Genomic DNA, 26,134 nt, shown 5'->3' with positions numbered 1-26,134 from the left:
AGGAAATTACTGAAGGGAAAGCTAGTGAAGAGATCTGGTTATCTGTTAATTACTTATTTTTCATTTCTACTTCTTTGATCTACCTACAGAAAGAATGGACAAATTAGGCAAGGTATTGTTTGATCAAAAGATTTGAAAGGTGTGCTAGGGCTGGAGATGAGTAGAGCATGGGGGTGCCTGTTTTAGAAGTTAGTTACAATATAGCTTTGCTAAAGTGACAAGAAAAGGGGCTTCCTTCTCAGGGCAGTTTCTTCAAACAGCTGCTTACAATAATATACCTAAGGCAGTTTAATGACCATAAACTAGCTAATTTAAATAACCAACAAATCGACTATAATTTTCCTGTATAATTTCTCTAAACAAAAGCACAACTCAATTCTCCCTTTTAATTGTCCAAATATGCATATCCTAATGAAATAAAAAATTATTCTATCTGATTTAAAATTAAGGTATCAACAAACATATTTTTGTTTTTCAGTGTCCAGTTGCTAGTGGATTGATATCAGTCCTTATTTATTTGTCATTCATTCATTCAACAAGTATTCTTTGAATGATACTCTGGGCCAGGTTGTGAATGAACATAATAAAGATAGAAAAAACGTTAAATAGTAAACATTTTCTACAATATCTGAAAATGTTTGTGGGATTGGCATTTAAAAATGTGTAATGTATATTAACTTTTAATTAAAAAATATGTGGAATCTAAATTGTAGTTTAAACTGGCAAAGTGATATATAATAAGAAACCTAGGTGAACATCTTGGAAAAATTTCTTAAAGGTTATAACCAGCCCTTCACATCCAGGGGATTGGCAATGTAGGGAGGATTTTGAGATAAAATAGGAAAAAAAAAAAGACTGGGAATCCATAATTAAAACTCCAGAGATACTATCCTTGTTATTTTATGCAGTCAGTATTTATTTCAATTAGATCAGATAAACATAACCTCTTCATTCCTCCACTTTTGTTGAACCCAAGTTAATGTGCCTGATGAACAGTGAGGCCAAGCAAACCTAAACACTGGAGTTTGGAGTACAGAAATATTTATTGCAAGGGCCAAGAAAGAATGGGTGGCTCATGCTCAGAAGACCCAAATGCCCTGATGGGTTTCAGGGAAGCATTTGTAAAGGCAAGGTGAGGGAGGGGAGTTGCAGGGTGTGTGATCAGCTCATGCATAATTATCTGATTGGTTGAAGGTGAGGTAACAGGGTGGTGTCACAGGGGTTAACATTATTATCAATCCTCAGACTCCAGCTGCTCTGGGGGCTGTGTGCTCATGGTAGTCATGTAGTTAACTTCTTCCATTTGGTGGGGGTTTTAGCATCCGTAAAACAATTCAGGAAATGTACATCAAATACTGTTATATAGGTACTTTAGGGAGGAACTAAAGATTCTATGACTGCCATATCTCTGATTTACTGTTTAAATTCTTAACCGTTCTCTTGGCCCAACTGCTGTTTTTGTCACTATACGTTCACATCCTTTCAATCATTAATTCTTGAGCCAGGCTTTTGTGACTCAAGGGAGGCGTAGAAGACCACAGCTTTTCTGTATACATACAAGAGGCAGACAGAGGACATGGTACAGGGGTTTGTCTTGGGAAGGCCCTATAAGATCCTATTCAGTTATAGTACTATTTACTATTTCTTTCAACATGGGTCTCTGGATATCAACTCTCTGAATTTGGATGTAAAATTCTCACAATATAGTTATTTTCTTTTAGTGTGAAGATACAATTCCAGTCTTGTAGCTCCAATTATTTCTGTTGAAAAGCCAGCTATCGGTCTGTTTGCTGCTCTTTGGAAAGTAATATAAGTTTTGTTTTGATTGCATTTAATATTTTCTGTCTTTAATATTCAGCAAGTTTCTATAATATTTATGATATTTTATATTTATCTTGTTTGTGATTTATGTTACTTCTTGTATATGTAGTTGACATATTTAGTTAATGTCTTTTAAAATTTATCTTTTAACTTTGTAGTTAATACCTTTCAGTAATTTTTGAAAATTGTCAAGAGATAGTGCCCTATTTTTCTTTTTTACTTTCCAATATGATAGACCATTTTTCTGTGCCACATTGCCCATTTTTCTTTTTACTTTATTTTCATATTTTTAAAACTATCTTTCTCTTCAATCTCTATATATTTTTTGCAGTACGCGGGCCTCTCACTGTTGTGGCCTCTCCCGTTGTGGAGCACAGGCTTCAGACGTGCAGGCTCAGCGGCCATGGCTCACGGGCCTAGCTGCTCCGTGGCATGTAAGATCTTACCGGACCGGGGCACGAACCTGTGTCCCCTGCATCGGCAGGCGGACTCTCAACCACTGCGCCACCAGGGAAGCCCCAATCTCTATATTTTATTTCGATTTATCTTTCAGTTTAATAAGTCTCTTTTAGTTGTGTTTTATTTGCTGGTAATCCCATCTATTAAGTATTTTATTATTTTTCATTTCTAGAATTTTCATTTGAGTCTTTTTAATAATTTCTCTCTCTTGTCTTTTAAATCCTGAGGGCCTCAGTTCTATAACCTCAAGGAACTGAATTCTGCCCACAACCATGTGAGCTTAAAGAGGACTCTGAACCTCAGATGAAAACATAGCCCTGGCTGTTACTTTGACCACAGTCTATAAGACCCTGAGTAGAGGACCCAGTTTTATAGCACCCAGACTTCTGATCTGTGGAAACTGTGAGATAACATACGTGTGTTTTCTGAAATTGCTAATTTTGTGGTAAATTGTTACATAGCAATAAACTAACAGCACAGCAATTTGACTCACAACGTCAAAAGTAAATAAAATTAATAGATGTTGAAGTTGCATAAATCTTACCAAGGCAGCCAAGTACCATTAAAGAGTATTTACATTGCACAGAGTTAACTGCTTATGAAGCCGTATTCCTTCAGTGGCTGCAGTGGCCTTTTGCAGACCATTTTTCTAATCATCCATCCAGTGGCAGAGCTTTTTCTGACTCACGCACATTCCATAGAACTCACCTATCAGTGAGAAAGAACAGGGTTAGCTATTCTAAGAGAAATGGGAGGGAGGGTTACTGGGTTTCCTAGATAAGGAAATTCAAGGTTTCAAGGCTGTTGAGATTCCTAATCCTTAAGAACAATGGAGAAAGAAAGGAAATAAAGGAAAGCTTTGACGATATAACCCATCTCTTAAAAGGGGAATACAGAATTTTCTCCCAAGTCTGTTTGAAACCACCCTTAGCAAAGACCTTTTTCTTATCCCATAAAAGTGCTTATAATTAACAACCTTCCACTTCTAGGCCATATCTTCTCTTTCCAGATGGCAAACTGCTGTAACTTTCAAGTCAATTCTATGGTTTTTGAAATGTTATCTGTACTTTCTGTCCGGTGTCCTCATTTAGTTGAATTATGTAACCTATGTAACTTTTTTCATTGGTATTCCTGATAGAAATAGGTATTGATACGTTCCCCAGATTCTATGGTAACCTCTGTTTCACTGTGTTTAACAGTGTATTGAATTTTTTGGAAGGGACATATTGAGAATGGAGGTGGTGATCTATGCTATCCTTGAGAACAGGTGTTACCTGAAAGATGTGAAACACGGAAAAACATCTAGACTTGACATCTATATAAATATGATACCACAAAAATCATTCAAATCTAAGGAAATATTTCAAAGCTGCAGAGGACCTACATTTCTAGGAAAAGCACCAACTGTGCAGTTGCTTTCCTTAGAGTCTATAACTTCTACAGCTGCACTTTGGCAAACTTGTTCATGAAAGGATATTGTTTATTAGTAAAAATAAGTTTGGAGAATCTGTCATCACAATAGATGATCAAACCAGCCCCTTCATTCTGCAAGAGCTTTAGAGGGTCATATCAAACTCATGCATTGATGTAAAGTGATTGAAAAAGTAGATGCTGAGATTAACAGTAGGAAGAGATTTCAGAGGATCTCACACAATTTTTGCTGACATCCTAATAAGAAGGATGGCTCCAGCTGGTGTCTGTGGCAGAATGTCATCGTCCATAAGATGAAAGATTGAATTGGACGTCATTAACAGGGACGTTAAAGGCCTAATGTTGGCATTAAAATCCAAATAAAGAAACCCTCAACTACCTGAAAGTCAAAGTAATCAACCTCACAATGATAAAGCAAAATAGCTAATTGCACGCATAATAAAATGAGTCATATGTCTCCTTGATCATCCTTGACAGTTTCAGGCACTAAGGAGGAAATTTGAATAAAAAATAGAATAGAAAGCAAAAAACAAACTATAATAAAACTATGACTTAGAGTGCTTTTAGAAATAAGTGCTTTTTGCATTCATTGGGTGTAGTTAAGTCTGGAGCTAATAGTGTGTGTGTATGTGTGTGTGTGTGTGTGTGTGTGTGTGTGTGTGTGTATGTATGTAAGGGTGCATTTTTTTTTTTTTTTTTGGCCTTGCCACGTAGCTTGTGGGATCTTGGTTCCCCACCAGGGATGGAACCCATGCCCCCTGCAGTGGAAGCACAGAGTCCTAACCACTGGATTGCCAGGGAATTCCCAGGGTGCATTTTTTTAAAGGAAGTTGTATGGAGGAACCTAAAGTCTTATCTACCTCTTATTCAAGTATTTGTATGTAATTTATATTATAAGAAATTTATATTATGTGCAATTTTTATTACATGAAAATGCCAAGGATAAATTTTGAGCTTTGTAGAGATGTGATGAAAAAGAACCCTCATGCAGTTGGTAACTAATATTGATTATCTGTGTGAAGATGATTTTTTCTGGTTCTCTTTAGCTGAAAATATTTAGTCATTGAAGAAAATATGTTTTGGTAAAGTTATTTTTATAAATTATTTCTGTAAATGGTTATTCCAGTAGTTAAGGTTGACGATTTTTCAATCCACTGAATGATGTAGGGTGATGTGTAGAATCAAGTCACAGGTGAAAGAGATGTGAAAAGACACTGAGACATCAGAGCAAAGACTATTAGATTTCTGCCACATAGAAGCCATCATGAGCACAAAAATACGGATTTTTCCCTCTTCCATTGTTAAAATATTAAGGGCTTCGTAGATGGCAGGGATGGAGTGATAATAAGTATTTTCACAATCAAATAGCCTTTTTTATTACATAATTGGTTGATGCTCAATTTAAAATCTTCTGACATTCCATACAATTTTAAGTAGAGCACATATTGTTTGAAATCATCCCAAGATGATTTCCATTAAGAAATATGGCTATCATTTTTATATGTCTCTCTTTAAATAACATTTACTTTTAGCCTCAATTATTTTTACATCTACTTTTGATATATTTTCTGTCTCCCTTGGCTCAGTTAACAATTTGAAGCTTATTCTTTATACTTGTTCCATTCCCATATGTGCGCACGCGCGTGCGCGCGCACACACACACACACACACACACACTTTGATGCTGAAGGTTAAATCCTTCCAGTTATATAATCCTAATGCAGCTCTAACTCAGTCTTTTAAAATGTATGTATCATTAGGCTCATTAGTTTTAGTCTTCAGTTATAGTTACATACATTGCATTTTTAATTTCAAAATCTTTACCTTTCATTTCTGCATGTGCTTTTTTTCTTTAAAAATTCTATTGTTTAGTTTTTCCTACTGTCTTTTTTGTTCTTGTGAGTTATATACTTTTCATCCCACCCCCTCCTTCCCCCCACTGTGTCTGCACGTCCATTCTCCTCTATTCCTGCCCTGCAAATAGGTTCATCTGTACCATTTTTCTAGATTCCACATATATGCATTAATATATGATATTTGTTTCTCTCTTTCTGACTTACTTCACTCTGTATGACACTCTAGGTCCATCCTACATCCACGTCTCTACAAAGGACCCAATTTTGCTCCTTTTTATGGCTGAGTAATATTCTATTGTATATATTTACCACCTCTTCTTTATCCATTTCATCTGTCGATTGGGATTGACATATATACGTTACCATGTGTAAAATGGATAGCTAGTGGAAACCTGCTGTTTCCAGGGAGCTCAGCTCACTGCTCTGTGGTGACCTAGATGGGTGGGATGGGGGCCAAGAGGGGTCCAGGGGGTCCAAGAGGGAGGGGATATATGTATACATATATATAGCTGATTCACTTCGTTTACAGCAGAAGGTAACGCAACATTGTAAAGCAACTATACCCCAATTTAAAAAAGTAGTATGTACTTAAAAATACATGCTTGGGCTTCCCTGGTGGCGCAGTGGTTGAGAGTCCACCTGCCGATGCAGGGGACACGGATTCGTGTCCTGGTCTGGGAAGATCCCACATGCCGTGGAGTGGCTGGGCCCGTGAGCCATGGCCGCTGAGCCTGCGCGTCCGGAGCCTGTGCTCTGCAACGGGAGAGGCCACAACGGTGAGAGGCCCGTGTACCGCAACAAAACAAAACAAAACAAAACAACAAAAAAAGCATGCTTGTTTAATAGTCTAATGCAGATAGTACCATTGTCTCTCTCTCTCTCTCTCTCTCTCTCTCTTTCTTTTTTAATATCCCCATCATCTAATTATTCGTGACATCTTCTGACTCCTCCTGGTGTATTGTTTCTTTATATGTTTTAAGATCTTACTCTGCGAGCTCATTTTTAAGCACATATTGATTTTTATTTGCTCATACAGTCTTATATGGCCTCGGTTTTTTTTTTTTTTTTGGCACTATTTCTGAGGGAACAAAAAAAGATAAATTCTCACCTCCAAATAAAACTCATACCATGGTTAGTTATTACCTCTCAGCTCATTGGCCAGTGAATGGTCATTGTAGGTATGTGGTAGAACCCTTAGAAGTGCCATGGTCTGTGGTGATGGCTGTGGAGTATGAGTACGTGACTTGGGTCACTCTCAAGAAATCAGATAGAACAATTGGTTCTTTGGAATTTGACAAATACTGCCCTCTAAAATTTATAGTGTCTAATAATTTCAGTGTCACTATAGGGTACTTGAACCATGTTTCTGTCATTGCTGACTGGAAAGCTTTCTTTAAAACCAGCCTAGTTTATCTGTTAATAAGAATTTCTATGCCTGATGTATTTTTACTGACAGAGATCGCCTACATCTTTCATATCATACATCATATGTTGCCTTTTTTTAATACTTAAGAGTGGAATGGCTTGGTTATATGGTATGTATATAAAACTACCAAACTTTTTTTCCAAAATGGCTGCACTTTTTATTCCTACCAGAAGTATGTGAGAGTTTCCTTTCCTCCACATCTGTACCAGCACCTAGTATGGTTATCCATTTTAGCCACTCTAATAGGTGCGTAGTGTTAGATCATTGTAGTTTTAGTTGGCATTTCCCTAATGACTAACTATGTTGAACATCATTTCATGTACTTATTTGCTATCCGTAAGTCTTCTTGGGTGAACTATCTGTTCACATCTTTTATTCATTTTTTAATTGGGTTGTTTGTTTTCTTATTATTGCCTTTTAAGAGTTCTGTCTATAATCTAGATACAAGTTCTTTATCAGATATATCATTTCCAAAATTTTTTGATGGCCAGGGGTTTGTATTTTCAGTCTCTCAGTATTGTCTTTCATAAAGGAGAAGTTCTTAAAGTCCAATGTGCCAATTTCTTTCTTTTATGTATTGTGTATTTAGTGTCATCTTTAAGAAATGTTTGCCAAACCCAAGGTAAAAATATTTTCCCCTATGTTTTCCTCTAGAAGTTTTGTAGTTGAGAGACTGAATATACAAATGGACACTGGCCAGACCATATATAAAAACAGAACTCTGACCCACAACCTTGAAGCAACCAGCTAGGGAAGCCAAACCACAACCCCTGCAGCAACTGGCCAAAAGTGGTCGGGACTTAGTCGGTAATTGCCAGCTTCCATAACGTTTGCGCCCACTTCCAACTCAGGACCAACCAGAGAAAGCCAAATGCTTCACAGACCAATCACATAGGATGCCCCATTTCTACTTAGCTTGCCTCCAGCTTCCCATGCCAACAACCTCAAATCAGAGCATACCTGATCTTTCCCTTTTTTTTTCACTATAAAGCTTTCGCACTCTCCTGCCTGCCTTTGAGTCTCTGTCAAAAGCATGTGGTGATAACTGACTCTCTTGTTATAGTGAGTTCTGAGTAATTAACCTCATTTGGGTGATCTTAATTTTTTACAGTTTTCCTGGCGGTTCCACCAACATAATATCTGCATTGGTTTCGTCGTGGATCCCAGCCTTTTGCCAGGTGTGGTACCCACAGAGGTTCCTCGTGCCTTCCTGCTAGTGGCTTGTAAGTCTGTGCCAACATGGTAAGTCAGTACTGGCTTTGAACTCTTCTTTCTTTTGCGTTGAGTTCCTTTATCAGTCAACTGCTATTGATTTGTAGTTTGGCACCTGGGTTTTGCTACTGGTTTCCATTTGTTTGGCAGCCTTGGTGGAATGAGGTGGAATTGGTGGAATTCATTCCTTCTTGCTTTCCTTGGTGCTAGTTTTGTGTTGTGCTATTTAAAAATGTTTGTCATAAGAAGAATAGTCACAAGGTAGAACACAGGTACAGGCCACACAAACCTGTTCAAGCTGGCTTCACAAACCCAGTTCAGTGTTAGATGTTCTTCCTGATTCTGCGTCCATTTGGAGAAGTTTTGCTCAGCCAGATAAAGTTCTCCTTCCATCTGGTGTTTTGGTCCTGAGATCTTGGCTTTGATCCAGAGAGAGTGTTCTCTTTGTTTTTCTGCCCTGCTGGGGCATACAGATTATCACATCTGTGTTCAGAGATGGCCAACCATAAGATTGGGGACCTGAGACTCAAGATGTACAAGCATTGTATTCCTGCCGACGGTTGCCGGTTCTCATGGGATCATTGAAGACTAAATAAATGTTCTCCTCTTCCAGAAAAAAACTACTGCTTCTTATATGTACAATACTAATTCTTGCACTTCTCTTTCTAAATGGCATAGCTTCACTGAGGATGATTTGGACCTTCAGTGGCAGCTCTGGGGAACATTTGACTTGAACAAAATTGTTGATTTGAGAAGCGCCTTAGAAAAGTAAAGAATAAGATTTCTCAGGACCAGTGAGCAGCAGTTTTGATTGGTATGCAGATGTGACTGAGCATGTGGGCTTCTTGCCTGTTGTGTAATGACTATACCAAATATCGAGGCAACAGCCTTTTGCAGCAAGAAAAAAGCTTTAATATTATTGCAAGGCGGCTAAGCAAAGGAGACAGGAAGCAGTGCTCAAATCTGTCTCCCTAATTGGTCCTTTGAGTGGGATATTTATTGTATAAGTAGGGAGTAGGAGGGGGAGGAGGCTAGGAAATGGTTTGTGGAAAGTAATGGTAAGTTTCAAGAGTTTTCTGCACATGTATGACTGTTCTTCATGCCTCTTCATGGCTCGCACATGCAAATTTTGGGGGGTGAGGTTCAGTGTGTTACATGTGGTGGATTTTCTGCTGCGACATCTAAAGTTCGTTATTAGTCATTCTAGTTCCTCCAGGTGCCTTCGAGATGTTCAGCAGAAGAGGCTGTCAGCAAGTTGTTTTCATATGTGCTGTTTTTCTGGTACTCTGCAAAACAAGCTTGGGGTGTCTTGGTGAATCATTTTGTTTCTATTTTGTTTCTGTCTTATGGCCTGGAGTGTATAAGGTACAAGATATGGTTTCACAGAGGCCTCCAAATGAAATTCTTAATCAAAAATTCCTTCACTAGGATTCTTTGCCCAAAACTAATGAGCAATTAGCAAACTAGACTCTTTTCTTAGCAAATCCACCCCCTCCTTGTCCTTCAGTTGCCTCTCTGTACCCCGCATTCTCTTTTCCCCCTTATCTTTCTGGTCTCTCTCTTGCACCTCAGTCAACTTCTCCTTCCTCTTCCCCTTGTCCAGAACTCCTACCTGTAACCAGAGATCTCCAAAAACCCCAAAATGCCAGTTGCTTATGAAGATCCATCCCTCCCATGAGCCAGGTGCGCAGGCAACTACAGAATTTAAATCGGGGACTTGAGCTGAATTAAGAGTTATATTTAAAGATTTCTCAAAATCCATTAAATACCAGCAAATATTCATAGAAGAATTTAGAATTCTTTTGGGTACATATGGCTCAAGGTTACCTAACCTATATCAATGTATACACTTGTTGGTTGGAAACTCAAATGCTAAATCTGAATGGCAGAAGCTGATTGGACTGACTCAGAAGGGAACCCACAATAAACCTGAGGGTCCTCTTTACACAAAAAACCTAAGGGTCCAAAGAAACGGATCCAAAAAAGTAGGTAAGGTTTCTCAAAAGCCAAACCCAAAACATTTCCAATAAAAATCAATTGGACCATAATTCAATCATGCAAACAGAAAAGATAAACTCGCAGGAGATATTTCAGGACTAGAAAAATACCTTCCAATGACATCTAGGAGTTAACAAAGGTGTTGATTTAACAACAGCCTTTCATGTCATTTTGTCAAGGAATTAAACCTGAAATTGGTTTAATTCGCAATTCTAAAACAGAAATTAGGATGGGAAATAGCTCCTTTATCTCAACTACAACACCTGGGAGAACATTTTATTTTATTAAGGTATAATTGATGTAACCTCATATTAGTTTCAGGTGTACAACATAATGATTCAATATTTGTATACACAGTACAGATGATCCCAACTTATGATGGCTCATCTTACAAGTTTTCAAATTATGATGGTTTGAAAGCTATACACATTCAATAGAAACTATACTTCAGATTTTGAATATTTATCTTTTCCCTGGCTATCCGTAGATGTTACAGTACTGTCTTGTGATGATGGGCAACAGCAGTGGCAACAAGCTACAGCTCCCAGTCAGACACACACTGATACATTTACAACCATTCTTTACTCATACAGCCATTCTGTTTTTCACTTTCAGTGCAGTATTCAATAAATTATTATAAAATAGGCACTTTATTATAAATAGGCTTTGTGTTAGATTATTTTGCCCAATTGTTGGCTAATGTAAATATTCTGAGCATGTTTAAGAGAGGCTAGGCTGGGCTTCCCTGGTGGCGCAGTGGTTGAGAATCTGCCTGCCGATGCAGGGGACACGGGTTCGTGCCCCGGTCCGGGAAGATCCCACATGCCGTGGAGCGGCTGGGCCCGTGAGCCATGGCCGCTGAGCCTGCGCGTCCGGAGCCTGTGCTCCACAACTGGCAGAGGCCACAACAGTGAGAGGCTTAGGATATTTTCAGCTTACAAGGGGTTTATCAGTTTGTAACTCCATCTTAAGTCAAGGAAGATCTGTATTGCAAAATGACCACCACAATAAGTGCAGTTAACATCTGTCACCATACATAGCTATAATTTTTTTTCTTGTGATAAAAACTTTCCAGTCTACTCTCCTAGCTGCTTTTAAATATGGAATACTGTATTATGAATTATAGTCACCATGTTACACATTATATACCTATGACTTATTCATTTTATAACTGGAAATTTGTACCTTTTGACCCCTTTCACCCTTTTTGCCCCCACCCCAATCCCCTGCGCCAGTCAATCATCAATCTTTTCTGTTCTCTCTGTTCATGAGCTTGGGTTTTGTTTTGTTTTGTTTTTGATTCCACATATAAGTGAGATCATAAGGTATTTATCTTTTCCTTTCTGACTTATTTCATTTAACATAATGCCCTCAAGGTTTTCCACATTGTTGCAAATGGCAAGATTTCATTCTTTTTTATGGTTGAATAATGTTCTGTTGTATGTATGTGTCACATTTTCTTTATTCATCTGTCAATGGACATTTAGGTTGTTTCCATGTCTTGGCTATTATAAATAATGTTGCAATGAACATAGGGGTGCATATATCTTTTTTAGTGTTTTTGTGTTGTCTTATAGTATAAATTTTCCTATGAACTCCTTGCATCAAGTGGCTGTGTCTTAAATATTTTTGTAACATGCACCGACCTCCAGTATACACACTAAATGCATATAGCTTAGGATTTGGCATGTAGTTAGTACGATATTAATATATAGGTTGTTTAATTTTAGAAAGTGATATTTCATAGGGAGAAGATAACATAGGGTGTTCTTCAACGTCAGAATATTACTCTAGTGAAAAGCCTTGGAGTAACTTGATCAATGCCTTTACATTTTCCTCAGTTTTGAAGATGATCACGTGACAGAGTAATGCCCACAACAACAAGCAAAAAAACAAACAAAACAAAAACTTTTGTCCCTATTGTGGATGAAATTTTGTGCTAAGAACTTTGCAAATATTATACACTCTAATATTTATAGGAATCCTACAGGATTATACAGTAGGATTAAGCGATCCTATAGGATTATATCTAGTCTATAGGATAATCCAATAGGATAGATATATTTGTTATCACTCTCATTTTACGTTTGAGGAAAATGAAGTTTACGGAGTTTACTTAATATACTTAAATCACGTAGTTGGTAAGTGATGAAAGTAGAATCTGAGTCTATAAAGTCTAAGTTCAGGGTCTGGATTCATAATCACTGTGTAATACTGCCTTTTAATCTTCTCTCATCCTCTTGAAGGCAAAATTGCAATCTCAAGATCTAGGAAGTGAACCACCACATTTTCAGCCAGAATTTATTATACTGTGAAAAGGATAACATTATCTAGACAATACCAATAAAAGCAAAGGCCAAAGCCTTATTTCTTTTTAATAAACTCTTGATTATCGATCAGTCTACCATCAACAGTATCAAAGTCTATTTCTCTTCCCTGCCTGGACTAGGGCAAAGCCAATTTAGAAATGGTCAAATGAAAAGGAAATCAAAGCAGTTTCACAGTTCTCTAAATATTTATGTGTATTGTCAAATATAGGTAATTCTAGCATTAGTGCTATTGTGCCAGTCATTATTCTTAGTATATAATCAAACAATATTATAATACTTATTTTATAGATTAATAAACCTAGACCTGGAAATATTAAGTAATTTCTCAAGGTTGTACAACTAGTCAATGAGACTTCTGATAATCTTATTTATGATTTTATTCATTAATTCAATAAGTATTTATTGTACACCTCCCAAATACCATGTTAATAAAACTGAAAAAATCCCTGTCCTTACAGAGCTTATATTGTGTTGGAGGTATATAATATATATATATATATATATATATATATATATATATATATATATATATATATAAATTAATTATATTGATTGTCCACTAGCAATATATTCTGTGAAAAAAGCATGTAAAGTAGGAAATGAGAGTAGGGAGAGTTTGAAGGAAGGTGAAGTGGAGGTGGCTAGGTTACAATTTTAGATAAACTGGTCAGGAAAATACTAAGATTGCATTTAAGGGTAGAATTGAAGGAGGTGAGAGAGTGAGGCATGTACCTATGATAGTTAATTTTATGCATCAGCTTGGCTAGGGTATGGTGCCCATTTGTTTGGTCAAGCACCAGTCTAGATGTTGCTGTGAAGATATTTTTTAAAATGTGATTAACATTTAAATCAGTAGACTTTGAGCAAAGTAGACTACTCTCTGTGAGGTGGGTGGGCTTTACTCAATCAGTTGAAATCTTTAAGAGAAAAGACTGGTATCCTCTGAAGAAGAAGGACTTCTGCCTCCAGACTGCAACACAGAAATTTTACCTGAGTTTCCATCTTTCGAGTTGTCAGGGAAGGCTTCATTTTGAAGTATAATCTGAGCTCATTTCTGAAGGACGAATACAGCTAAACCACATAAAGAGCATTGAAAGCAGGGGCTGAAGGATGTAGGTGAGACTCTGAAAGAAAGCATACTCCAGGTAAAGGAACAGCATGTGGGAAAACCATTGGCAAGAGGAAGTATAGCTTGAGAAACAGAATGGAGGCATGAATGGCTGAAGCCAGAGGAGCAGTATAGTGTGAGATGAGATCAGTGAGGGTGTGTGGAGCCAGACAGGCAGGCTCACCACCTTTACTGCTACTTACTTACCCTTGTATAGCATACTGACATTTTCAAAGCATATGCACATTTATTTTCTCATTTTTATCCTCATACCACCCATGGAATACAGATAGCTTAGCATACAGTTGAGAGATAGTGTCAGAGTCAAGTTAATGTCCAAGGCCCCACAGTTGTTAACTGACCAGGATTCTTGGCCTTCCCCAATAATTAGAAATTGTTTGGAGGCCAGACAAGAAATTCAGGCAAGGCTTTACTGGGGCCCCTGCTGCAGCAGGGGAGAGCAAAAACAAACAATAGGTCCCCTTGCTTGCTTACTCCCCGAAGGGGAGCAAGCTTGTTCCTTATATGGGGTGAGGGTAGGTAGGGGTGTGTCCAGGGGTCAGGCCGGAAGGGTGGCTTAGGTGTTTTGCCCACCCCTTTGGTGGTGGTTTGTGCAAAGGGCATGCTCAGTACCCTGCCTATGCTCCCAACACCCTGTTTTTGCTCCAGGCTCTTCAAAAGTGACAGTTGGGTTTTTTGGTCTCTGTACATTTTGGGTCCAGAATTTGCCCCAACTGCGCATGCACGCAGTTATTTTTAGTCCCTTACAGTTTCTTTATATTTTGTTGGTCGAGGAGAGGTGTGTCTAGGTGCAGGCATTGCAGCACTGAAGCGAAGGGTCCCCAGGTCCCAGCCTGTCTCACAATCAATTAATGTTGGTTCTGGAAACCAAATAGTATGAATTCCAATGCTGGATAATTTCTCCCAGGTCATGCTGAACATTTAATGTTACATTCAGATCGCTTTCTTCTTTCTCAATTTTTGACAATGATATTTATGCATCTAAAAACACATAGAAATGTGTAAAATTGGTTAGTTTTATAGTCTTGGAATTTTCAACCCTGTTTTTTTCATCTGGTGTTTTTGGTTTAATATTAAATAATTATTAATAAAAATTACAGCACTTTTTTCATTCATATGTTCAAAATAAAAATCGTATAGTCAGATTTTTTCAGCTTTTTTTTTAAATTGCTATGTTGTGTTTAATACAATTGTGAGATTCAAGAACTTTATTATACTCTGTAACTCTGAATCTTTCCTTTTATAATGATTTATGTAAATATTCCATTGAGATTGCCTTCAAATTATACTATAAATTGTAAAAATATGAAAAGTTTTCAAAAACTAAGAAATATGTACGGACATTCTATCAAAGGATTTAACAAGACTAAATTGTGCTGGTTCAGTATTCTCCTTTTGCACATTTTCCCCAAATCTAATCGGTAATCATGGATGTTTACGTAACACAGGTACATATTTAGTTCAATTGAATTCATATCCTCTTAAACATGGAATCACCAGCGTAAAATAAAGCAATAATACCATGACTAATTATACCATGGTTGAATTGTAAATGCATATTGAAGCTGGTCTGAAGAGGCTGCATACTTTATAATTAAAATTTTATGACATTTTGGAAATGGCAGAACTATAACAACGTGTCTCAGGAGCTGCAGGGGCGAGGAAGAGGGTTGAATAGGTGAAGCACAGGTGATGTTTCAGGGCAATAAAACCAATCTATTTGCTACTGTAATGGTGGATAAATGTCCCTATGCATTTTTAAAACCTGTATAAATTTACAACACAATGTGTGAACCTTAAGGTATATACATTTAAAAAATCATTTCAGAGGTTAGAGTTTCTCAGGAAAGAATGCAGAAGTGATAACACAATCAAACTATATTAAAAATATTTGAAGCAGTCTCACTGAAGGGGGTGGGGGGAAATGGTATGACTAAGTAACTTTGGAAATAAGTGCCGTCTGTAAGACTAAAGGCAAAAGAAACTATATAGACATTCTACTATAGTTGATAAAGTTGTTTTCCATGGGAGAACAGCTTCACAATTTTGATAGCATTATATATGTATGCTGTAATTGAACAATTAAAGAAATTAATAAAAAATTGTGAAAGCCAGGTTTCTCATTATTGAAATGTTAGTTTATAGATAAGCATAGGTGGAGGTTAGAATGATCCAGGTGATAATTGCTTAGAGTTGGAGACCCCAGTATATACTCATATTTAGCTTACATATAAATACAGATGATTTTATAAAGACATATTTATATATATGTATGTATAAATGGGAATATATGCAATATATCTGTGTATATTTCCTTGCTCTATCAGCTGAGAACCTTAGAATCAATGATACCTCAGTAACAATGAGCACACCTAGTGCCCAAATCTTGATTTTTAATGTAATTCTTCAAAAAAGGGAACTCTAGGGGTCCTTGGAGAAATAACTGATTCTAAGAATGTGACAGGAAATATTCAAAATAAATTTGCAATAAGGAAGTGCTCAAGAAAAAAGTCCACAATGGTGGGGTATGTCAAAGAAACACAGCAGCCAAATGAAAGAGTACCGTGAAACAATCTGAACAACAAAATACATAATTACAGTATTGAATTATAAGTGAAAGTATAAAATAAACATCCATTAGTCCATGCTGATAAAAATAAATGATTGGACAAATAAATGGGAAGAATAGACAGAATCTATGCAGAAGAAGTAATACTTCCCCTCCTTAAGTGTGGGTTGCATGCAGTGACTACCTTCCAAAGTGTACAGCATGGAAAAAGATATAAAAAAAAATGTAACTTTTCAGAGGAGAAACCTGACAAACTACCTCTGCCAGGTGATCAAGACCAATATCAGCAGTAGTGTCATGTTGATATTACGTACCTTTTACATGATGTGATGAAATTGGTAATTCACCTCTCTTCTTCCTCTTGAAAACCCATAACCCATCCTATCATGAGAAAATCAACAGACAAATATAATGTGAAGAACATTCTACAAAATATATGACCAGTACTCCTCAAAACTATCAAGGTCATCAAAAATAGGAAAAATCTAAGAAAATGTCACAGCCAAGGGGAGACAAAGGACACATGATGGCTAGATGTAATTTGGTATGTTGGAGAGGATACTGGGGAATAAAAGGGAAAATAAGTAAAAAATAAGGAAATCTGAATAAAGTATGGACTTTAGTTAATAATAGTGTATCAATATTATTTCATTAATTGTCATAAAAGTACCATACTAATGTAAGATGTTAATAACGGGAAAATGAGTATGGGGTATATGGGAATTCTCTGTACTATCTATGTAATTTTTTGTAAATCTAAAACTGTTCTAAAATAAACATTTTACCTAAAAATATGAGCTAGAATCTGAAGAATGAAAAGGATGCAGAAGATCCCAGGTAAATTTTTCCGGGCAGAAAACGGCAAGAGCCAAGTAACTAAGAAAGGAATAAGTTTAGCAAATTCAGCAATAGGAATAAAATCACTTTGCTTAGAAGTGTAGAGGTAATATAACTATCCCTGGAGGTGTGAATCACATGATTATAAGGAACATGGAATGTTTAACCAGGTCATTATAGCCTTGCACAGTGTTGTCGTTTCTTGAACATCTGTCATGGGGTTCTTTCTCATAACAATAGAAATCTAAATTCTTCAGTTGAGTAGACTATAAGTTAATAGTATCCAAAAGTTTGAAGCCTCCATAGCTATATGTGTCATGCCAGCATGAAGCTTAATGCTTCAAAAATGTGATTGCTCACTTGGATAGCATTCCTTGATGGCATAATTCAAATTTCAGTAATTGGATAAGTTAATTGAGGAATAACCCAGACTTAACTCTTTAAAAAATTAATTTGGCAGTCAATTTGATACAGCAAAGTAAATCCTAAAAGAAATGGAAGAGTGTCTGATAGGACTATAAAAATGCTGACAAATTGGATTGTGGAGCAGCTTTGCAGTTTCCTGTTATTTGGCAAGAAAAATCCAGCAGACCATTTTTATGCCTGGGTATTATAATAGATGTATAAAAGAACATGGGTCAAAAATCAGAAAACTACATAAATGTTTGATTTAATTCATTATAAATAATCTTCATTTTCTGAGAAATATTAAAATTCTTATGTAATTTTTAACAAGTCTAGTTGGTGCCTTTGGGAAATGTGTCACAAATAGAAATTAATATTATTCTGAACAACTTTTAGTTTAATTTCATGTAACTCTGTTCCAGAGTTGACATAACTTGACTTGGACTACAGACCATGTTTCATTTAACACATCTTATGTTTTTCCTTGTAGATGTTTGTAAGTTATTTTATTTGAAAACGTGCTAAGTTGCAAATTCCTTAAGGGCAGAGGACATATAGAGACTGGGAATAAGTAAATTTGACAGACTTGCAGAGCCGATAGAATTTCTGCTGAATATTTATTGGGTACATAAGTTTTATTAAGTCACTGGAATAAAATACATTGTGTTTTCCTTTATGGTTTTATGCATTTGGTGAGATTATATATTCATTTATATTTTTATCTAGTATTTTTAGTATGTCACATTTTATGCTTAAGTTTATACTGATATAGGAAGTAATATTGCAATTAAAAGTTCTTTTTTCCTAAATTATTATTCAGGTGCCCCATCATCATTTACTGAGTAATACAGTATGTTAAAAATAATATGAAATGCTACCTTTATTATATACTCAATGCCTTCCCCTCCCCTTGTTTCTCATCCATCCAAGTACCACTTTGGCAAACTTCAGTCAGTTATTGTAACAATCTTATAAAGTGATTAGTATTCTTATATTTTTCTTACAGATGATGGAACTGAAGTGTATAAATGATAAATGACTCATATACCTAGAAGGTAACAAAAAAGACTAATACCTGTTGAATATGTAAAATATATAAATTCTTCAGTAGTCTTAGAAAGTTTTATTGGTAATTTTTTATCTATTTATTTTAGTTATTTATATAACCAGCACTTATTGCCACCAGAAACCATTCTAAGCAACTTATACATATTCATTTACAGCAACTTTCTAAGATCTATATTAATAGCATCTTCATTTACTCTGAGGAAGCTGAGGCACAGAGAGGTAAGATAACTTCCCTAAGGCCATAAGTTCAGACCTGGTGACGCCAACTGTAGCTTGTGCTCTTAACAGTTGTGCTGTGTTGCCTCTGTTTCTTAGATCTGTCCAGATAATTGAGGAAATATATGTATCTAAAGTTGAAGAAGTAAGACAGTTCTCATTTGTAGTGCAAAGTACTGACACTGTGGATAAGTATAGCCAGATAAGAATATGCAAAATAATTAACTAGAGTCATTGGTAGTAATTTCAAACAAAGGCATATTCCTATATGCCAGCAATAACTAGTCATAAAAATGAAATTAATAGAATCCTAATACGGTATTTAAAAATATCATATGATAGCCCAATACATTTTTCACTTTATTTTTGAGGTTTGTGGCAGAATTTTATAGAATAAATGTTTCCAAAATATCCAGTGTTGTAAGAGGAACTAGAGTGGGACTAACGCATGATGCAGTCAAACATATGTAGGGATCAAAAATGCTTAACATTGAAGGCAGTGATTGAGCTGATTCATAAATTAATAGTAGAAGTTTACAAGGTAGAAAAGGTGAGGGAAAGAACCCAGACAAAGGAGAAAGCATAAGTATGGAAACATGCTCTTTTCAGTTCAAAGATAATTACATGCTAAATTAAGTTTTCACTTTCTGTTTCCTTCTCCCAAGTCTTAATTAGATCAACCTGCATGGTTTGATATGGAAAGATCCGTAGGCAAATTTTACATAGGATATTCTCCTGTTCGGGAAATCTCTTTGGATTAAAGTGATTTACCCGCTAATTTAGCTATATAAAGCCAGTTTCCTTTGCTGGAGTGCATTCAGTTGTCTCCTGAAGGCTCTACACTATCCACAAGGTCTTTTGTTTTTCTGTTTTGAGATGTGTGTTTCAACATCTACCAGCCCCCTTCTATATAACGAAGAAAACACAAAGGTCAGTGCTCTTGGATAGCCTGTATTTCTTTAAAAGTACAGCTGCTCCAAGGGCACTGAAGAGCACAATTGTCAAGGAATGACAGCAACATATAAATAATTAAAATAGTGATTTTACATATTGTCTGGAGGAAACTGATCCTCCAGCCTCATTTCTCTCCCATACCGAAGCTGGATTATGTCTTCCAGTCTCCCATATGTAAACTGTAGACATTTGACCTCCTCATTTTTGCTATGTAAAATGGAGAGACAAAATTCAGGGCTGTGTTGTGAGTCATGAATTGAGGATGATGGAATCATGGGGTGGAATGACACTGGGTCCCTAACCTGAATCTGGAGGAGAACTGTCCCCACCATTCAGGTACACCTTTTTTAAGTTTTAGGGAGTGAAGAATAAATTTTTATTTTGTTAAATCACTTGTCTCTTAGGGCAACCAAAGTTACCTTCAGGAACAGACTGACTCATACCTTTTCTTTCATTATTTTAGACTTGGTTCCTTTATTATTTGAAAATATTTGTACTTCAAATCCATAGTTTAGATTTAAAGTATATATCTAATAGGTCTTACATCTGGGTTTTCTTAGGGACAGTTTTTACTGACTATTTTTTTATTCTATAAGTTTGAATCATATGTTTCTGTTTCTTTGCATCTTATAATATTTTGGTGAAAACTAGAAAGTTTAATATGTTGTGTGTCAACTCAGAAAGTCAGTAATCCACTCTGCAACGGGAGAGGCCACGGCAGTGAGAGGCCCGCGAACCAAAAAAAAACAGCAAGAATTCCCTGGGAACTGGGCTTTTGTTGTTATTTTATATCATTTTCTTCCCCCTCCAGTGTTTATAAGAGGACTCAATTCTATAGCTTGGATAGTTTTATGTCTGTTCACTTTTAAAGCTACCACAGGTTTGGGGAAAGGGAGAAAGTAATGTCTAGTTAAAATGCCATAAGTTTGACTATTCTTAATGAAGTCTCACTCTTTTGTCTTCAATAAATTTAGCTTTAATTGTTGTAAACCTCTAGTTAATTTCAAGAGTTATAAACAAGTTGTTTTGGATATTTTTTCTAATGTTTTGCTTTCATAGAGGAATGTTTTTTCAGGAGTACTTATTCCACCATTCCAGAAGTGCTTCTCTCCCAAAATACATTTTAAATATTTGGTTCATCTAGGTTTTAAGAAGGGTATTTACTGGGACAGTGGCTAATAGCTGCTTGAAAAGAACTTTATTTGATTACACTGTGGTACCAATTGATGTCTTAAGGTGTCATGGTTGAGCTGCCCTAGATGAGCTTCTGGTTAGTTGTCAGATCTGTGGCAAGTTACTTGAATTGTCAAATCTCTATTTGTACTAGAAGATGAGAATACTATTTTATTTATTTACAAGATATATTTAAAATGGTAATTTATTTAGTTCCAAAGTCTTTAATCCTAGTTCTTAATATGAATAATAAATAAATAAATCCATTTAAAATAAGCAAATATACATACTTTTGCAGTTTTTGCACTGAGTTAGCTTGTGAATCATTAAATGAAAATGATAGATTTTTTTTAAAAGTGTGACTGACTTTAATAATTATATTTAGATTTAATCCCTCTGTTTATCTTCACTTGAAAAATAGTAAAAATTCAAACCACTATGTGAAAAATCCATCACTGTATGAAATAAGTAAGAGTCACAGTGCTGTAGAGTTATTAAAATCTATAAAGCTCTTGGAAATGTGTGGTGAGAAATGATAGTCCTTGGTATGTGAACTGATTCTTTATGAAATTCCTCAAAATATCTTTAGAAAGCAAGACCTCAGTATATAGCTCATCACTTTGAAGAGAGTCTTATTTTAAATAATGACCTAGGATGTACTTATTTTTCGCTCTCTATTAAAACATTTGTTTGTTTATTGATTTATTTTTAAATTTTTATTGGAGTACAGTTGCTTTACAATGTTGTTAGAACATTTATTTATTATGCAACTCAAGAAAACATTTATCTCTGGGGAATAGTAGAAACACAGCCAATAGGCTATATTTTATTCATAAACATATCAGTACAGCAATCTCCAGGGTATTTGGAAAATTTGATATGATACCAGTAATAATCCGTAGCATTTCAGTCACCAAATGAAAGGATTATTTCTGCATACTGATTGAGAAGTGATCTATAATAAAACTTTTTCAGCATTTGACTTTTGCAGTAATGGCACATGAACACTAGATTATTAAATCACATTGGAGTCTCTTTTCCTCTTCCTATAGATGAGGTTACTTCTTCAGAAATGACCTGTTTCCTTTAATAGCCTTCTAGCTGTGCGAACTTGGATAACTTGCAGAATCATAGAATCTCAAGGATAAAAGGAATTTTAAAGGTTACATTGTCCAGTTATTCACAGAATTCATAGATCTTTTCTTTATTCAGCACTCCCACAGAGTAGTCATTCTGCTTCAGTTTAAATATTTTCAGGGAACAGGGAACTCAGTACAACCCAATGAACTCAAACTGGTTTCACACAACCCTGAGTTTTAAGAATTCTGTCTGTTCACTTCGTTCGTTTGAATCAGCTTCCTCACGTTGAAAATGGAGATAACAATAGCTGTCTATTTCACAGAATTATTGCAAGGATAAAATATATAATGCGTGTAGAAAATACAGTGTACATAGTGAAGCTGGGGTAAACCTGTACTCCCATTCAGTGCTGTAAACTGTATGATTATTCATAAATATTTGCTTCTATTCTCTGGGGAAAAATTATACTTCACTGCCTGTTGATATTAAGCTCAGCTAGGTGACTTGTTCAGGCCTATGAAATAAGAATCTAAGTAACATGTACCACTTTTGAGAGCCCAGGACATGGTCTCATGATCCCGTTTCTCTTCTGTACCAGTGACCAGTAATACACTCAGAGTCTGCTTTGACTGAATGGATCCAGGAATGAAGATAATATAGAGCAGTGCTCTAGTAGGCCCCAAGTGGTCACACAATTCGCTGAGAATTCTCTTGGTTGTAGCCAAACATAACCTTGCCTATCTTCTTTGATGCAGACTTTCTCCTTCTTTCTGTAAAGGCTTGCTTTTCAGGTTATATTCTTGCATACTTCTTACCACTATGAGAAGACCCTTTTTCTCCTGCTGGCCTTATATGAACTTGAATATGAAGCAGACAGAAAGTGTACATTTTTAGGCTGTACACATAAGATTTCAATGACATTACTAATTCAAATAGGTATTTATTGGATACTTTGAGACCCTTTTCTCTATGTAATGATCTTTTTTTGTTTGTTTGTTTTTTTTATATTCAATATTCTTTAATAAACCATAATGTAAAAGAATATGAAAAAGAATACATGTATACATAATATATATATATATATGAATCACTTTGCTGTACACCAGAAACTAATACAACATTGTAAATCAACTATACTCCAAAAAAAAATTTTTTTTAAGTAAAGTATGTAACAATTACTAATAAAATCAGTTGCCCTTTCTTCTCTCTCCTGTTTGGGTAGAAAGTAGGCCGTTGCTCCTCTAGATTCTTAGTGTTTTGTGAGGCCTGGTCCTTAGAGTGTTGTCTAAGGCAGGCTGATGGCTTTTCATTTGACCTGTTCTGCTACCTGACCTTTATTCTTCCTCTTTGAGGTTGTCATCGGTCTGGAGAGCTGCCACCATCAGCAGGTACCATCAGCCTTCTTGTTGGCCGAAATATCAACAAATCGGGCCCAGGAGTCTCAGAGGAACCTCTGTGAAAAAAGGCCCCTAGAGCTAGTGCATCTTTAGGAGGCAGAGATAGGGATAGAATTTCCCAGAAAGGGTGGCTGTCACCCCTTCGTGTAAAACTGAGATGACGCCAGGGCCGTGTCGGCTACACCCCTGAATATACTATGTTCATTTGGCCAGCGAAGCCAGTGGGGTCCTTTGCTTGCTAATCATTCGTCGACTTGCTCAGGCATGCGGATGTCAAGGGGAGACTCACAAGGCCTCCAAGAGAGAAATCTCAGCTTCCCGGACATAGAGCCGTTGCACCTGGGGCCTCTGTCTGGAAGGTGGCGCTGCTGTACTGCGAAACAGCATTTCCCACGGTGATTTTTTTTTTTTTTTTTTTTTGATGAAGCATGAACTCTTTTTTATTTATTTATTTTTTTTTATTTTTTTTTGAATATTCATTTATTTTTAATGACTTATTGGAACAAATACCTATAGATATCCTTATATATATGATATATAAATTAATTATACAATATATCATGTATTAATTATTAAAACATACTCTGGTAAATATTATATATTCAATATGAAAAAAAGAATTACATAGCCCGAGGACACAACATAAACTGATTAGAACAAAATAGGTCCAAGATGGCGGACGAGTCTACTTCCACTAGACCTTGAGCCTCAGTATACACTCATTGTAACACATCAGCAAGCTAAGCGACACACCCACAGGTGCCACGACAGTTCCAAGGATGACCATAAAGGTCAAAAAGTGGGCGGTGGCTCAATTCCTAGAAATCCCCACCCCTTCCCCAAAATAGCTGGAATACTCCTCCCACTCATCAGCGTATGAAATTACTCACCCCTATAAAACTAACAACCCCATACCCTGGTGCTGCCCTCGCCTTCTTTTTTTTTTTTTTCTTTTTTTTAATAGGTATACCTGGATTTAATTCTCACTTCTACCGCTTGGTAGCTGGATAGCCTTAGGCAAGTTTCATACCTCCCTGAAATTCACTTAATTCAGTCTGTAAAATGGCATAATAACTTATTATAGCATCCTTTTAGGAATTTTAAATCAGTTCTTGAAATAAAAGTACACAATATATAGACAAGTATGGATTCCTCAATAGATGTTTGACCTTTCATTTCTCCAGTATCCCACCCGCATCAAATAAAGAAAAATACTTTTTAAAATTTACGAATATTTCATTGTTGTAAAGTTAAAGCCATAAAAATAATCAAATGGCCTACTATCACACCGTTAGAAGAAAAAAAAAAAGGTGTTCATGAGAGTTCCACATTAGAATACAAGTTTTCCTTAGGCACCTGTTTATGTATGCTATTCTGCTCTTTGCAATAAATAATTAAATTTAAAAGACTTAATTCCTCACTTTTAAGACCTTATTAGTTTACAAATTACATATTGACCTATGCTAAATTTTATACCGACCCATGCTAATGAATTCAGTACAGAAAACAAAAAACACTGCACTCAAGCAAACTACATATATATATATATATATATATATATATAACTTATATGAGAATTGCTACTCCAGCTTTCTTTTGGTTTCCATTTGCATGAAATACCTTTTTCCATCCCCTTACTTTCAGTCTGTATGTGTCTCTAGGTCTGAAGTGGGTCTCTTGTAGACAGCAAATATATGGGTCTTGTTTTTGTATCCATTCAGCCAATCTGTGTCTTTTGGTGGGAGCATTTAGTCCATTTACATTTAAGGTAATTATCGATATGTGTGTTCCCATTCCCATTTTCTTAATTGTTTTGGGTTTGTTATTGTAGGTCTTTTCCTTCTTTTGTGTTTCTTGCCTAGAGAAGTTCCTTTAGCAGTTGTTGTAGAGCTTGTTTGGTGGTGCTGAACTCTCTCAGCTTTTGCTTGTCTGTAAAGGTTTTAATTTCTCCATCAAATCTGAATGAGATCCTTGCTGGGTAGAGTATTCTTGGTTGCAGGTTTTTCTCCTTCAACACTTTCAATATGTCCTGCCACTCCCTTCTGGCTTGCAGAGTTTCTGCTGAAAGATCAGCTGTTAACCTTATGGGGATTCCCTTGTGTGTTATTTGTTGTTTTTCCCTTGCTGCTTTTAATATGTTTTCTTTGTATTTAATTTTTGACAGTTTGATTAATATGTGTCTTGGCGTATTTCTCCTTGGATTTATCCTGTATGGGACTCTCTGTGCTTCCTGGACTTGATTAACTATTTCCTTTCCCATATTAGGGAAGTTTTCAACTATAATCTCTTCAAATATTTTCTCAGTCCCTTTCTTTTTCTCTTCTTCTTCTGGAACCCCTATAATTCGAATGTTGGTGCATTTAATGTTGTCCCAGAGGTCTCTGAGACTGTCCTCAGTTCTTTTCATTCTTTTTTCTTTATTCTGCTCTGCAGTAGTTATTTCGACTATTTTATCTTCCAGGTCACTTATCCGTTCTTCTGCCTCAGTTATTCTGCTATTGATCCCATCTAGAGTACTTTTAATTTCATTTATTGTGTTGTTCATCGTTGCCTGTTTCATCTTTAGTTCTTCTAGGTCCTTGTTAACTGATTCTTGCATTTTGTCCATTCTATTGTCCATTCTATCTCCAAGATTTCGGATCAACCTTACTATCATTATTCTGAATTCTTTTTCCGGTAGACTGCCTATTTCCTCTTCATTTGTTAGGTCTGGTGGGTTTTTATCTTGCTCCTTCATCTGCTGTGTGTTTTTCTGTCTTTTCATTTTGCTTAT

The sequence above is a fragment of the Orcinus orca genome, chromosome 14 (genome assembly GCF_937001465.1).
Source record: "Orcinus orca chromosome 14, mOrcOrc1.1, whole genome shotgun sequence".
NCBI classification, from domain to species: Eukaryota; Metazoa; Chordata; class Mammalia; order Artiodactyla; family Delphinidae; genus Orcinus; species Orcinus orca.
This window is presented reverse-complemented; position numbering follows the sequence as displayed.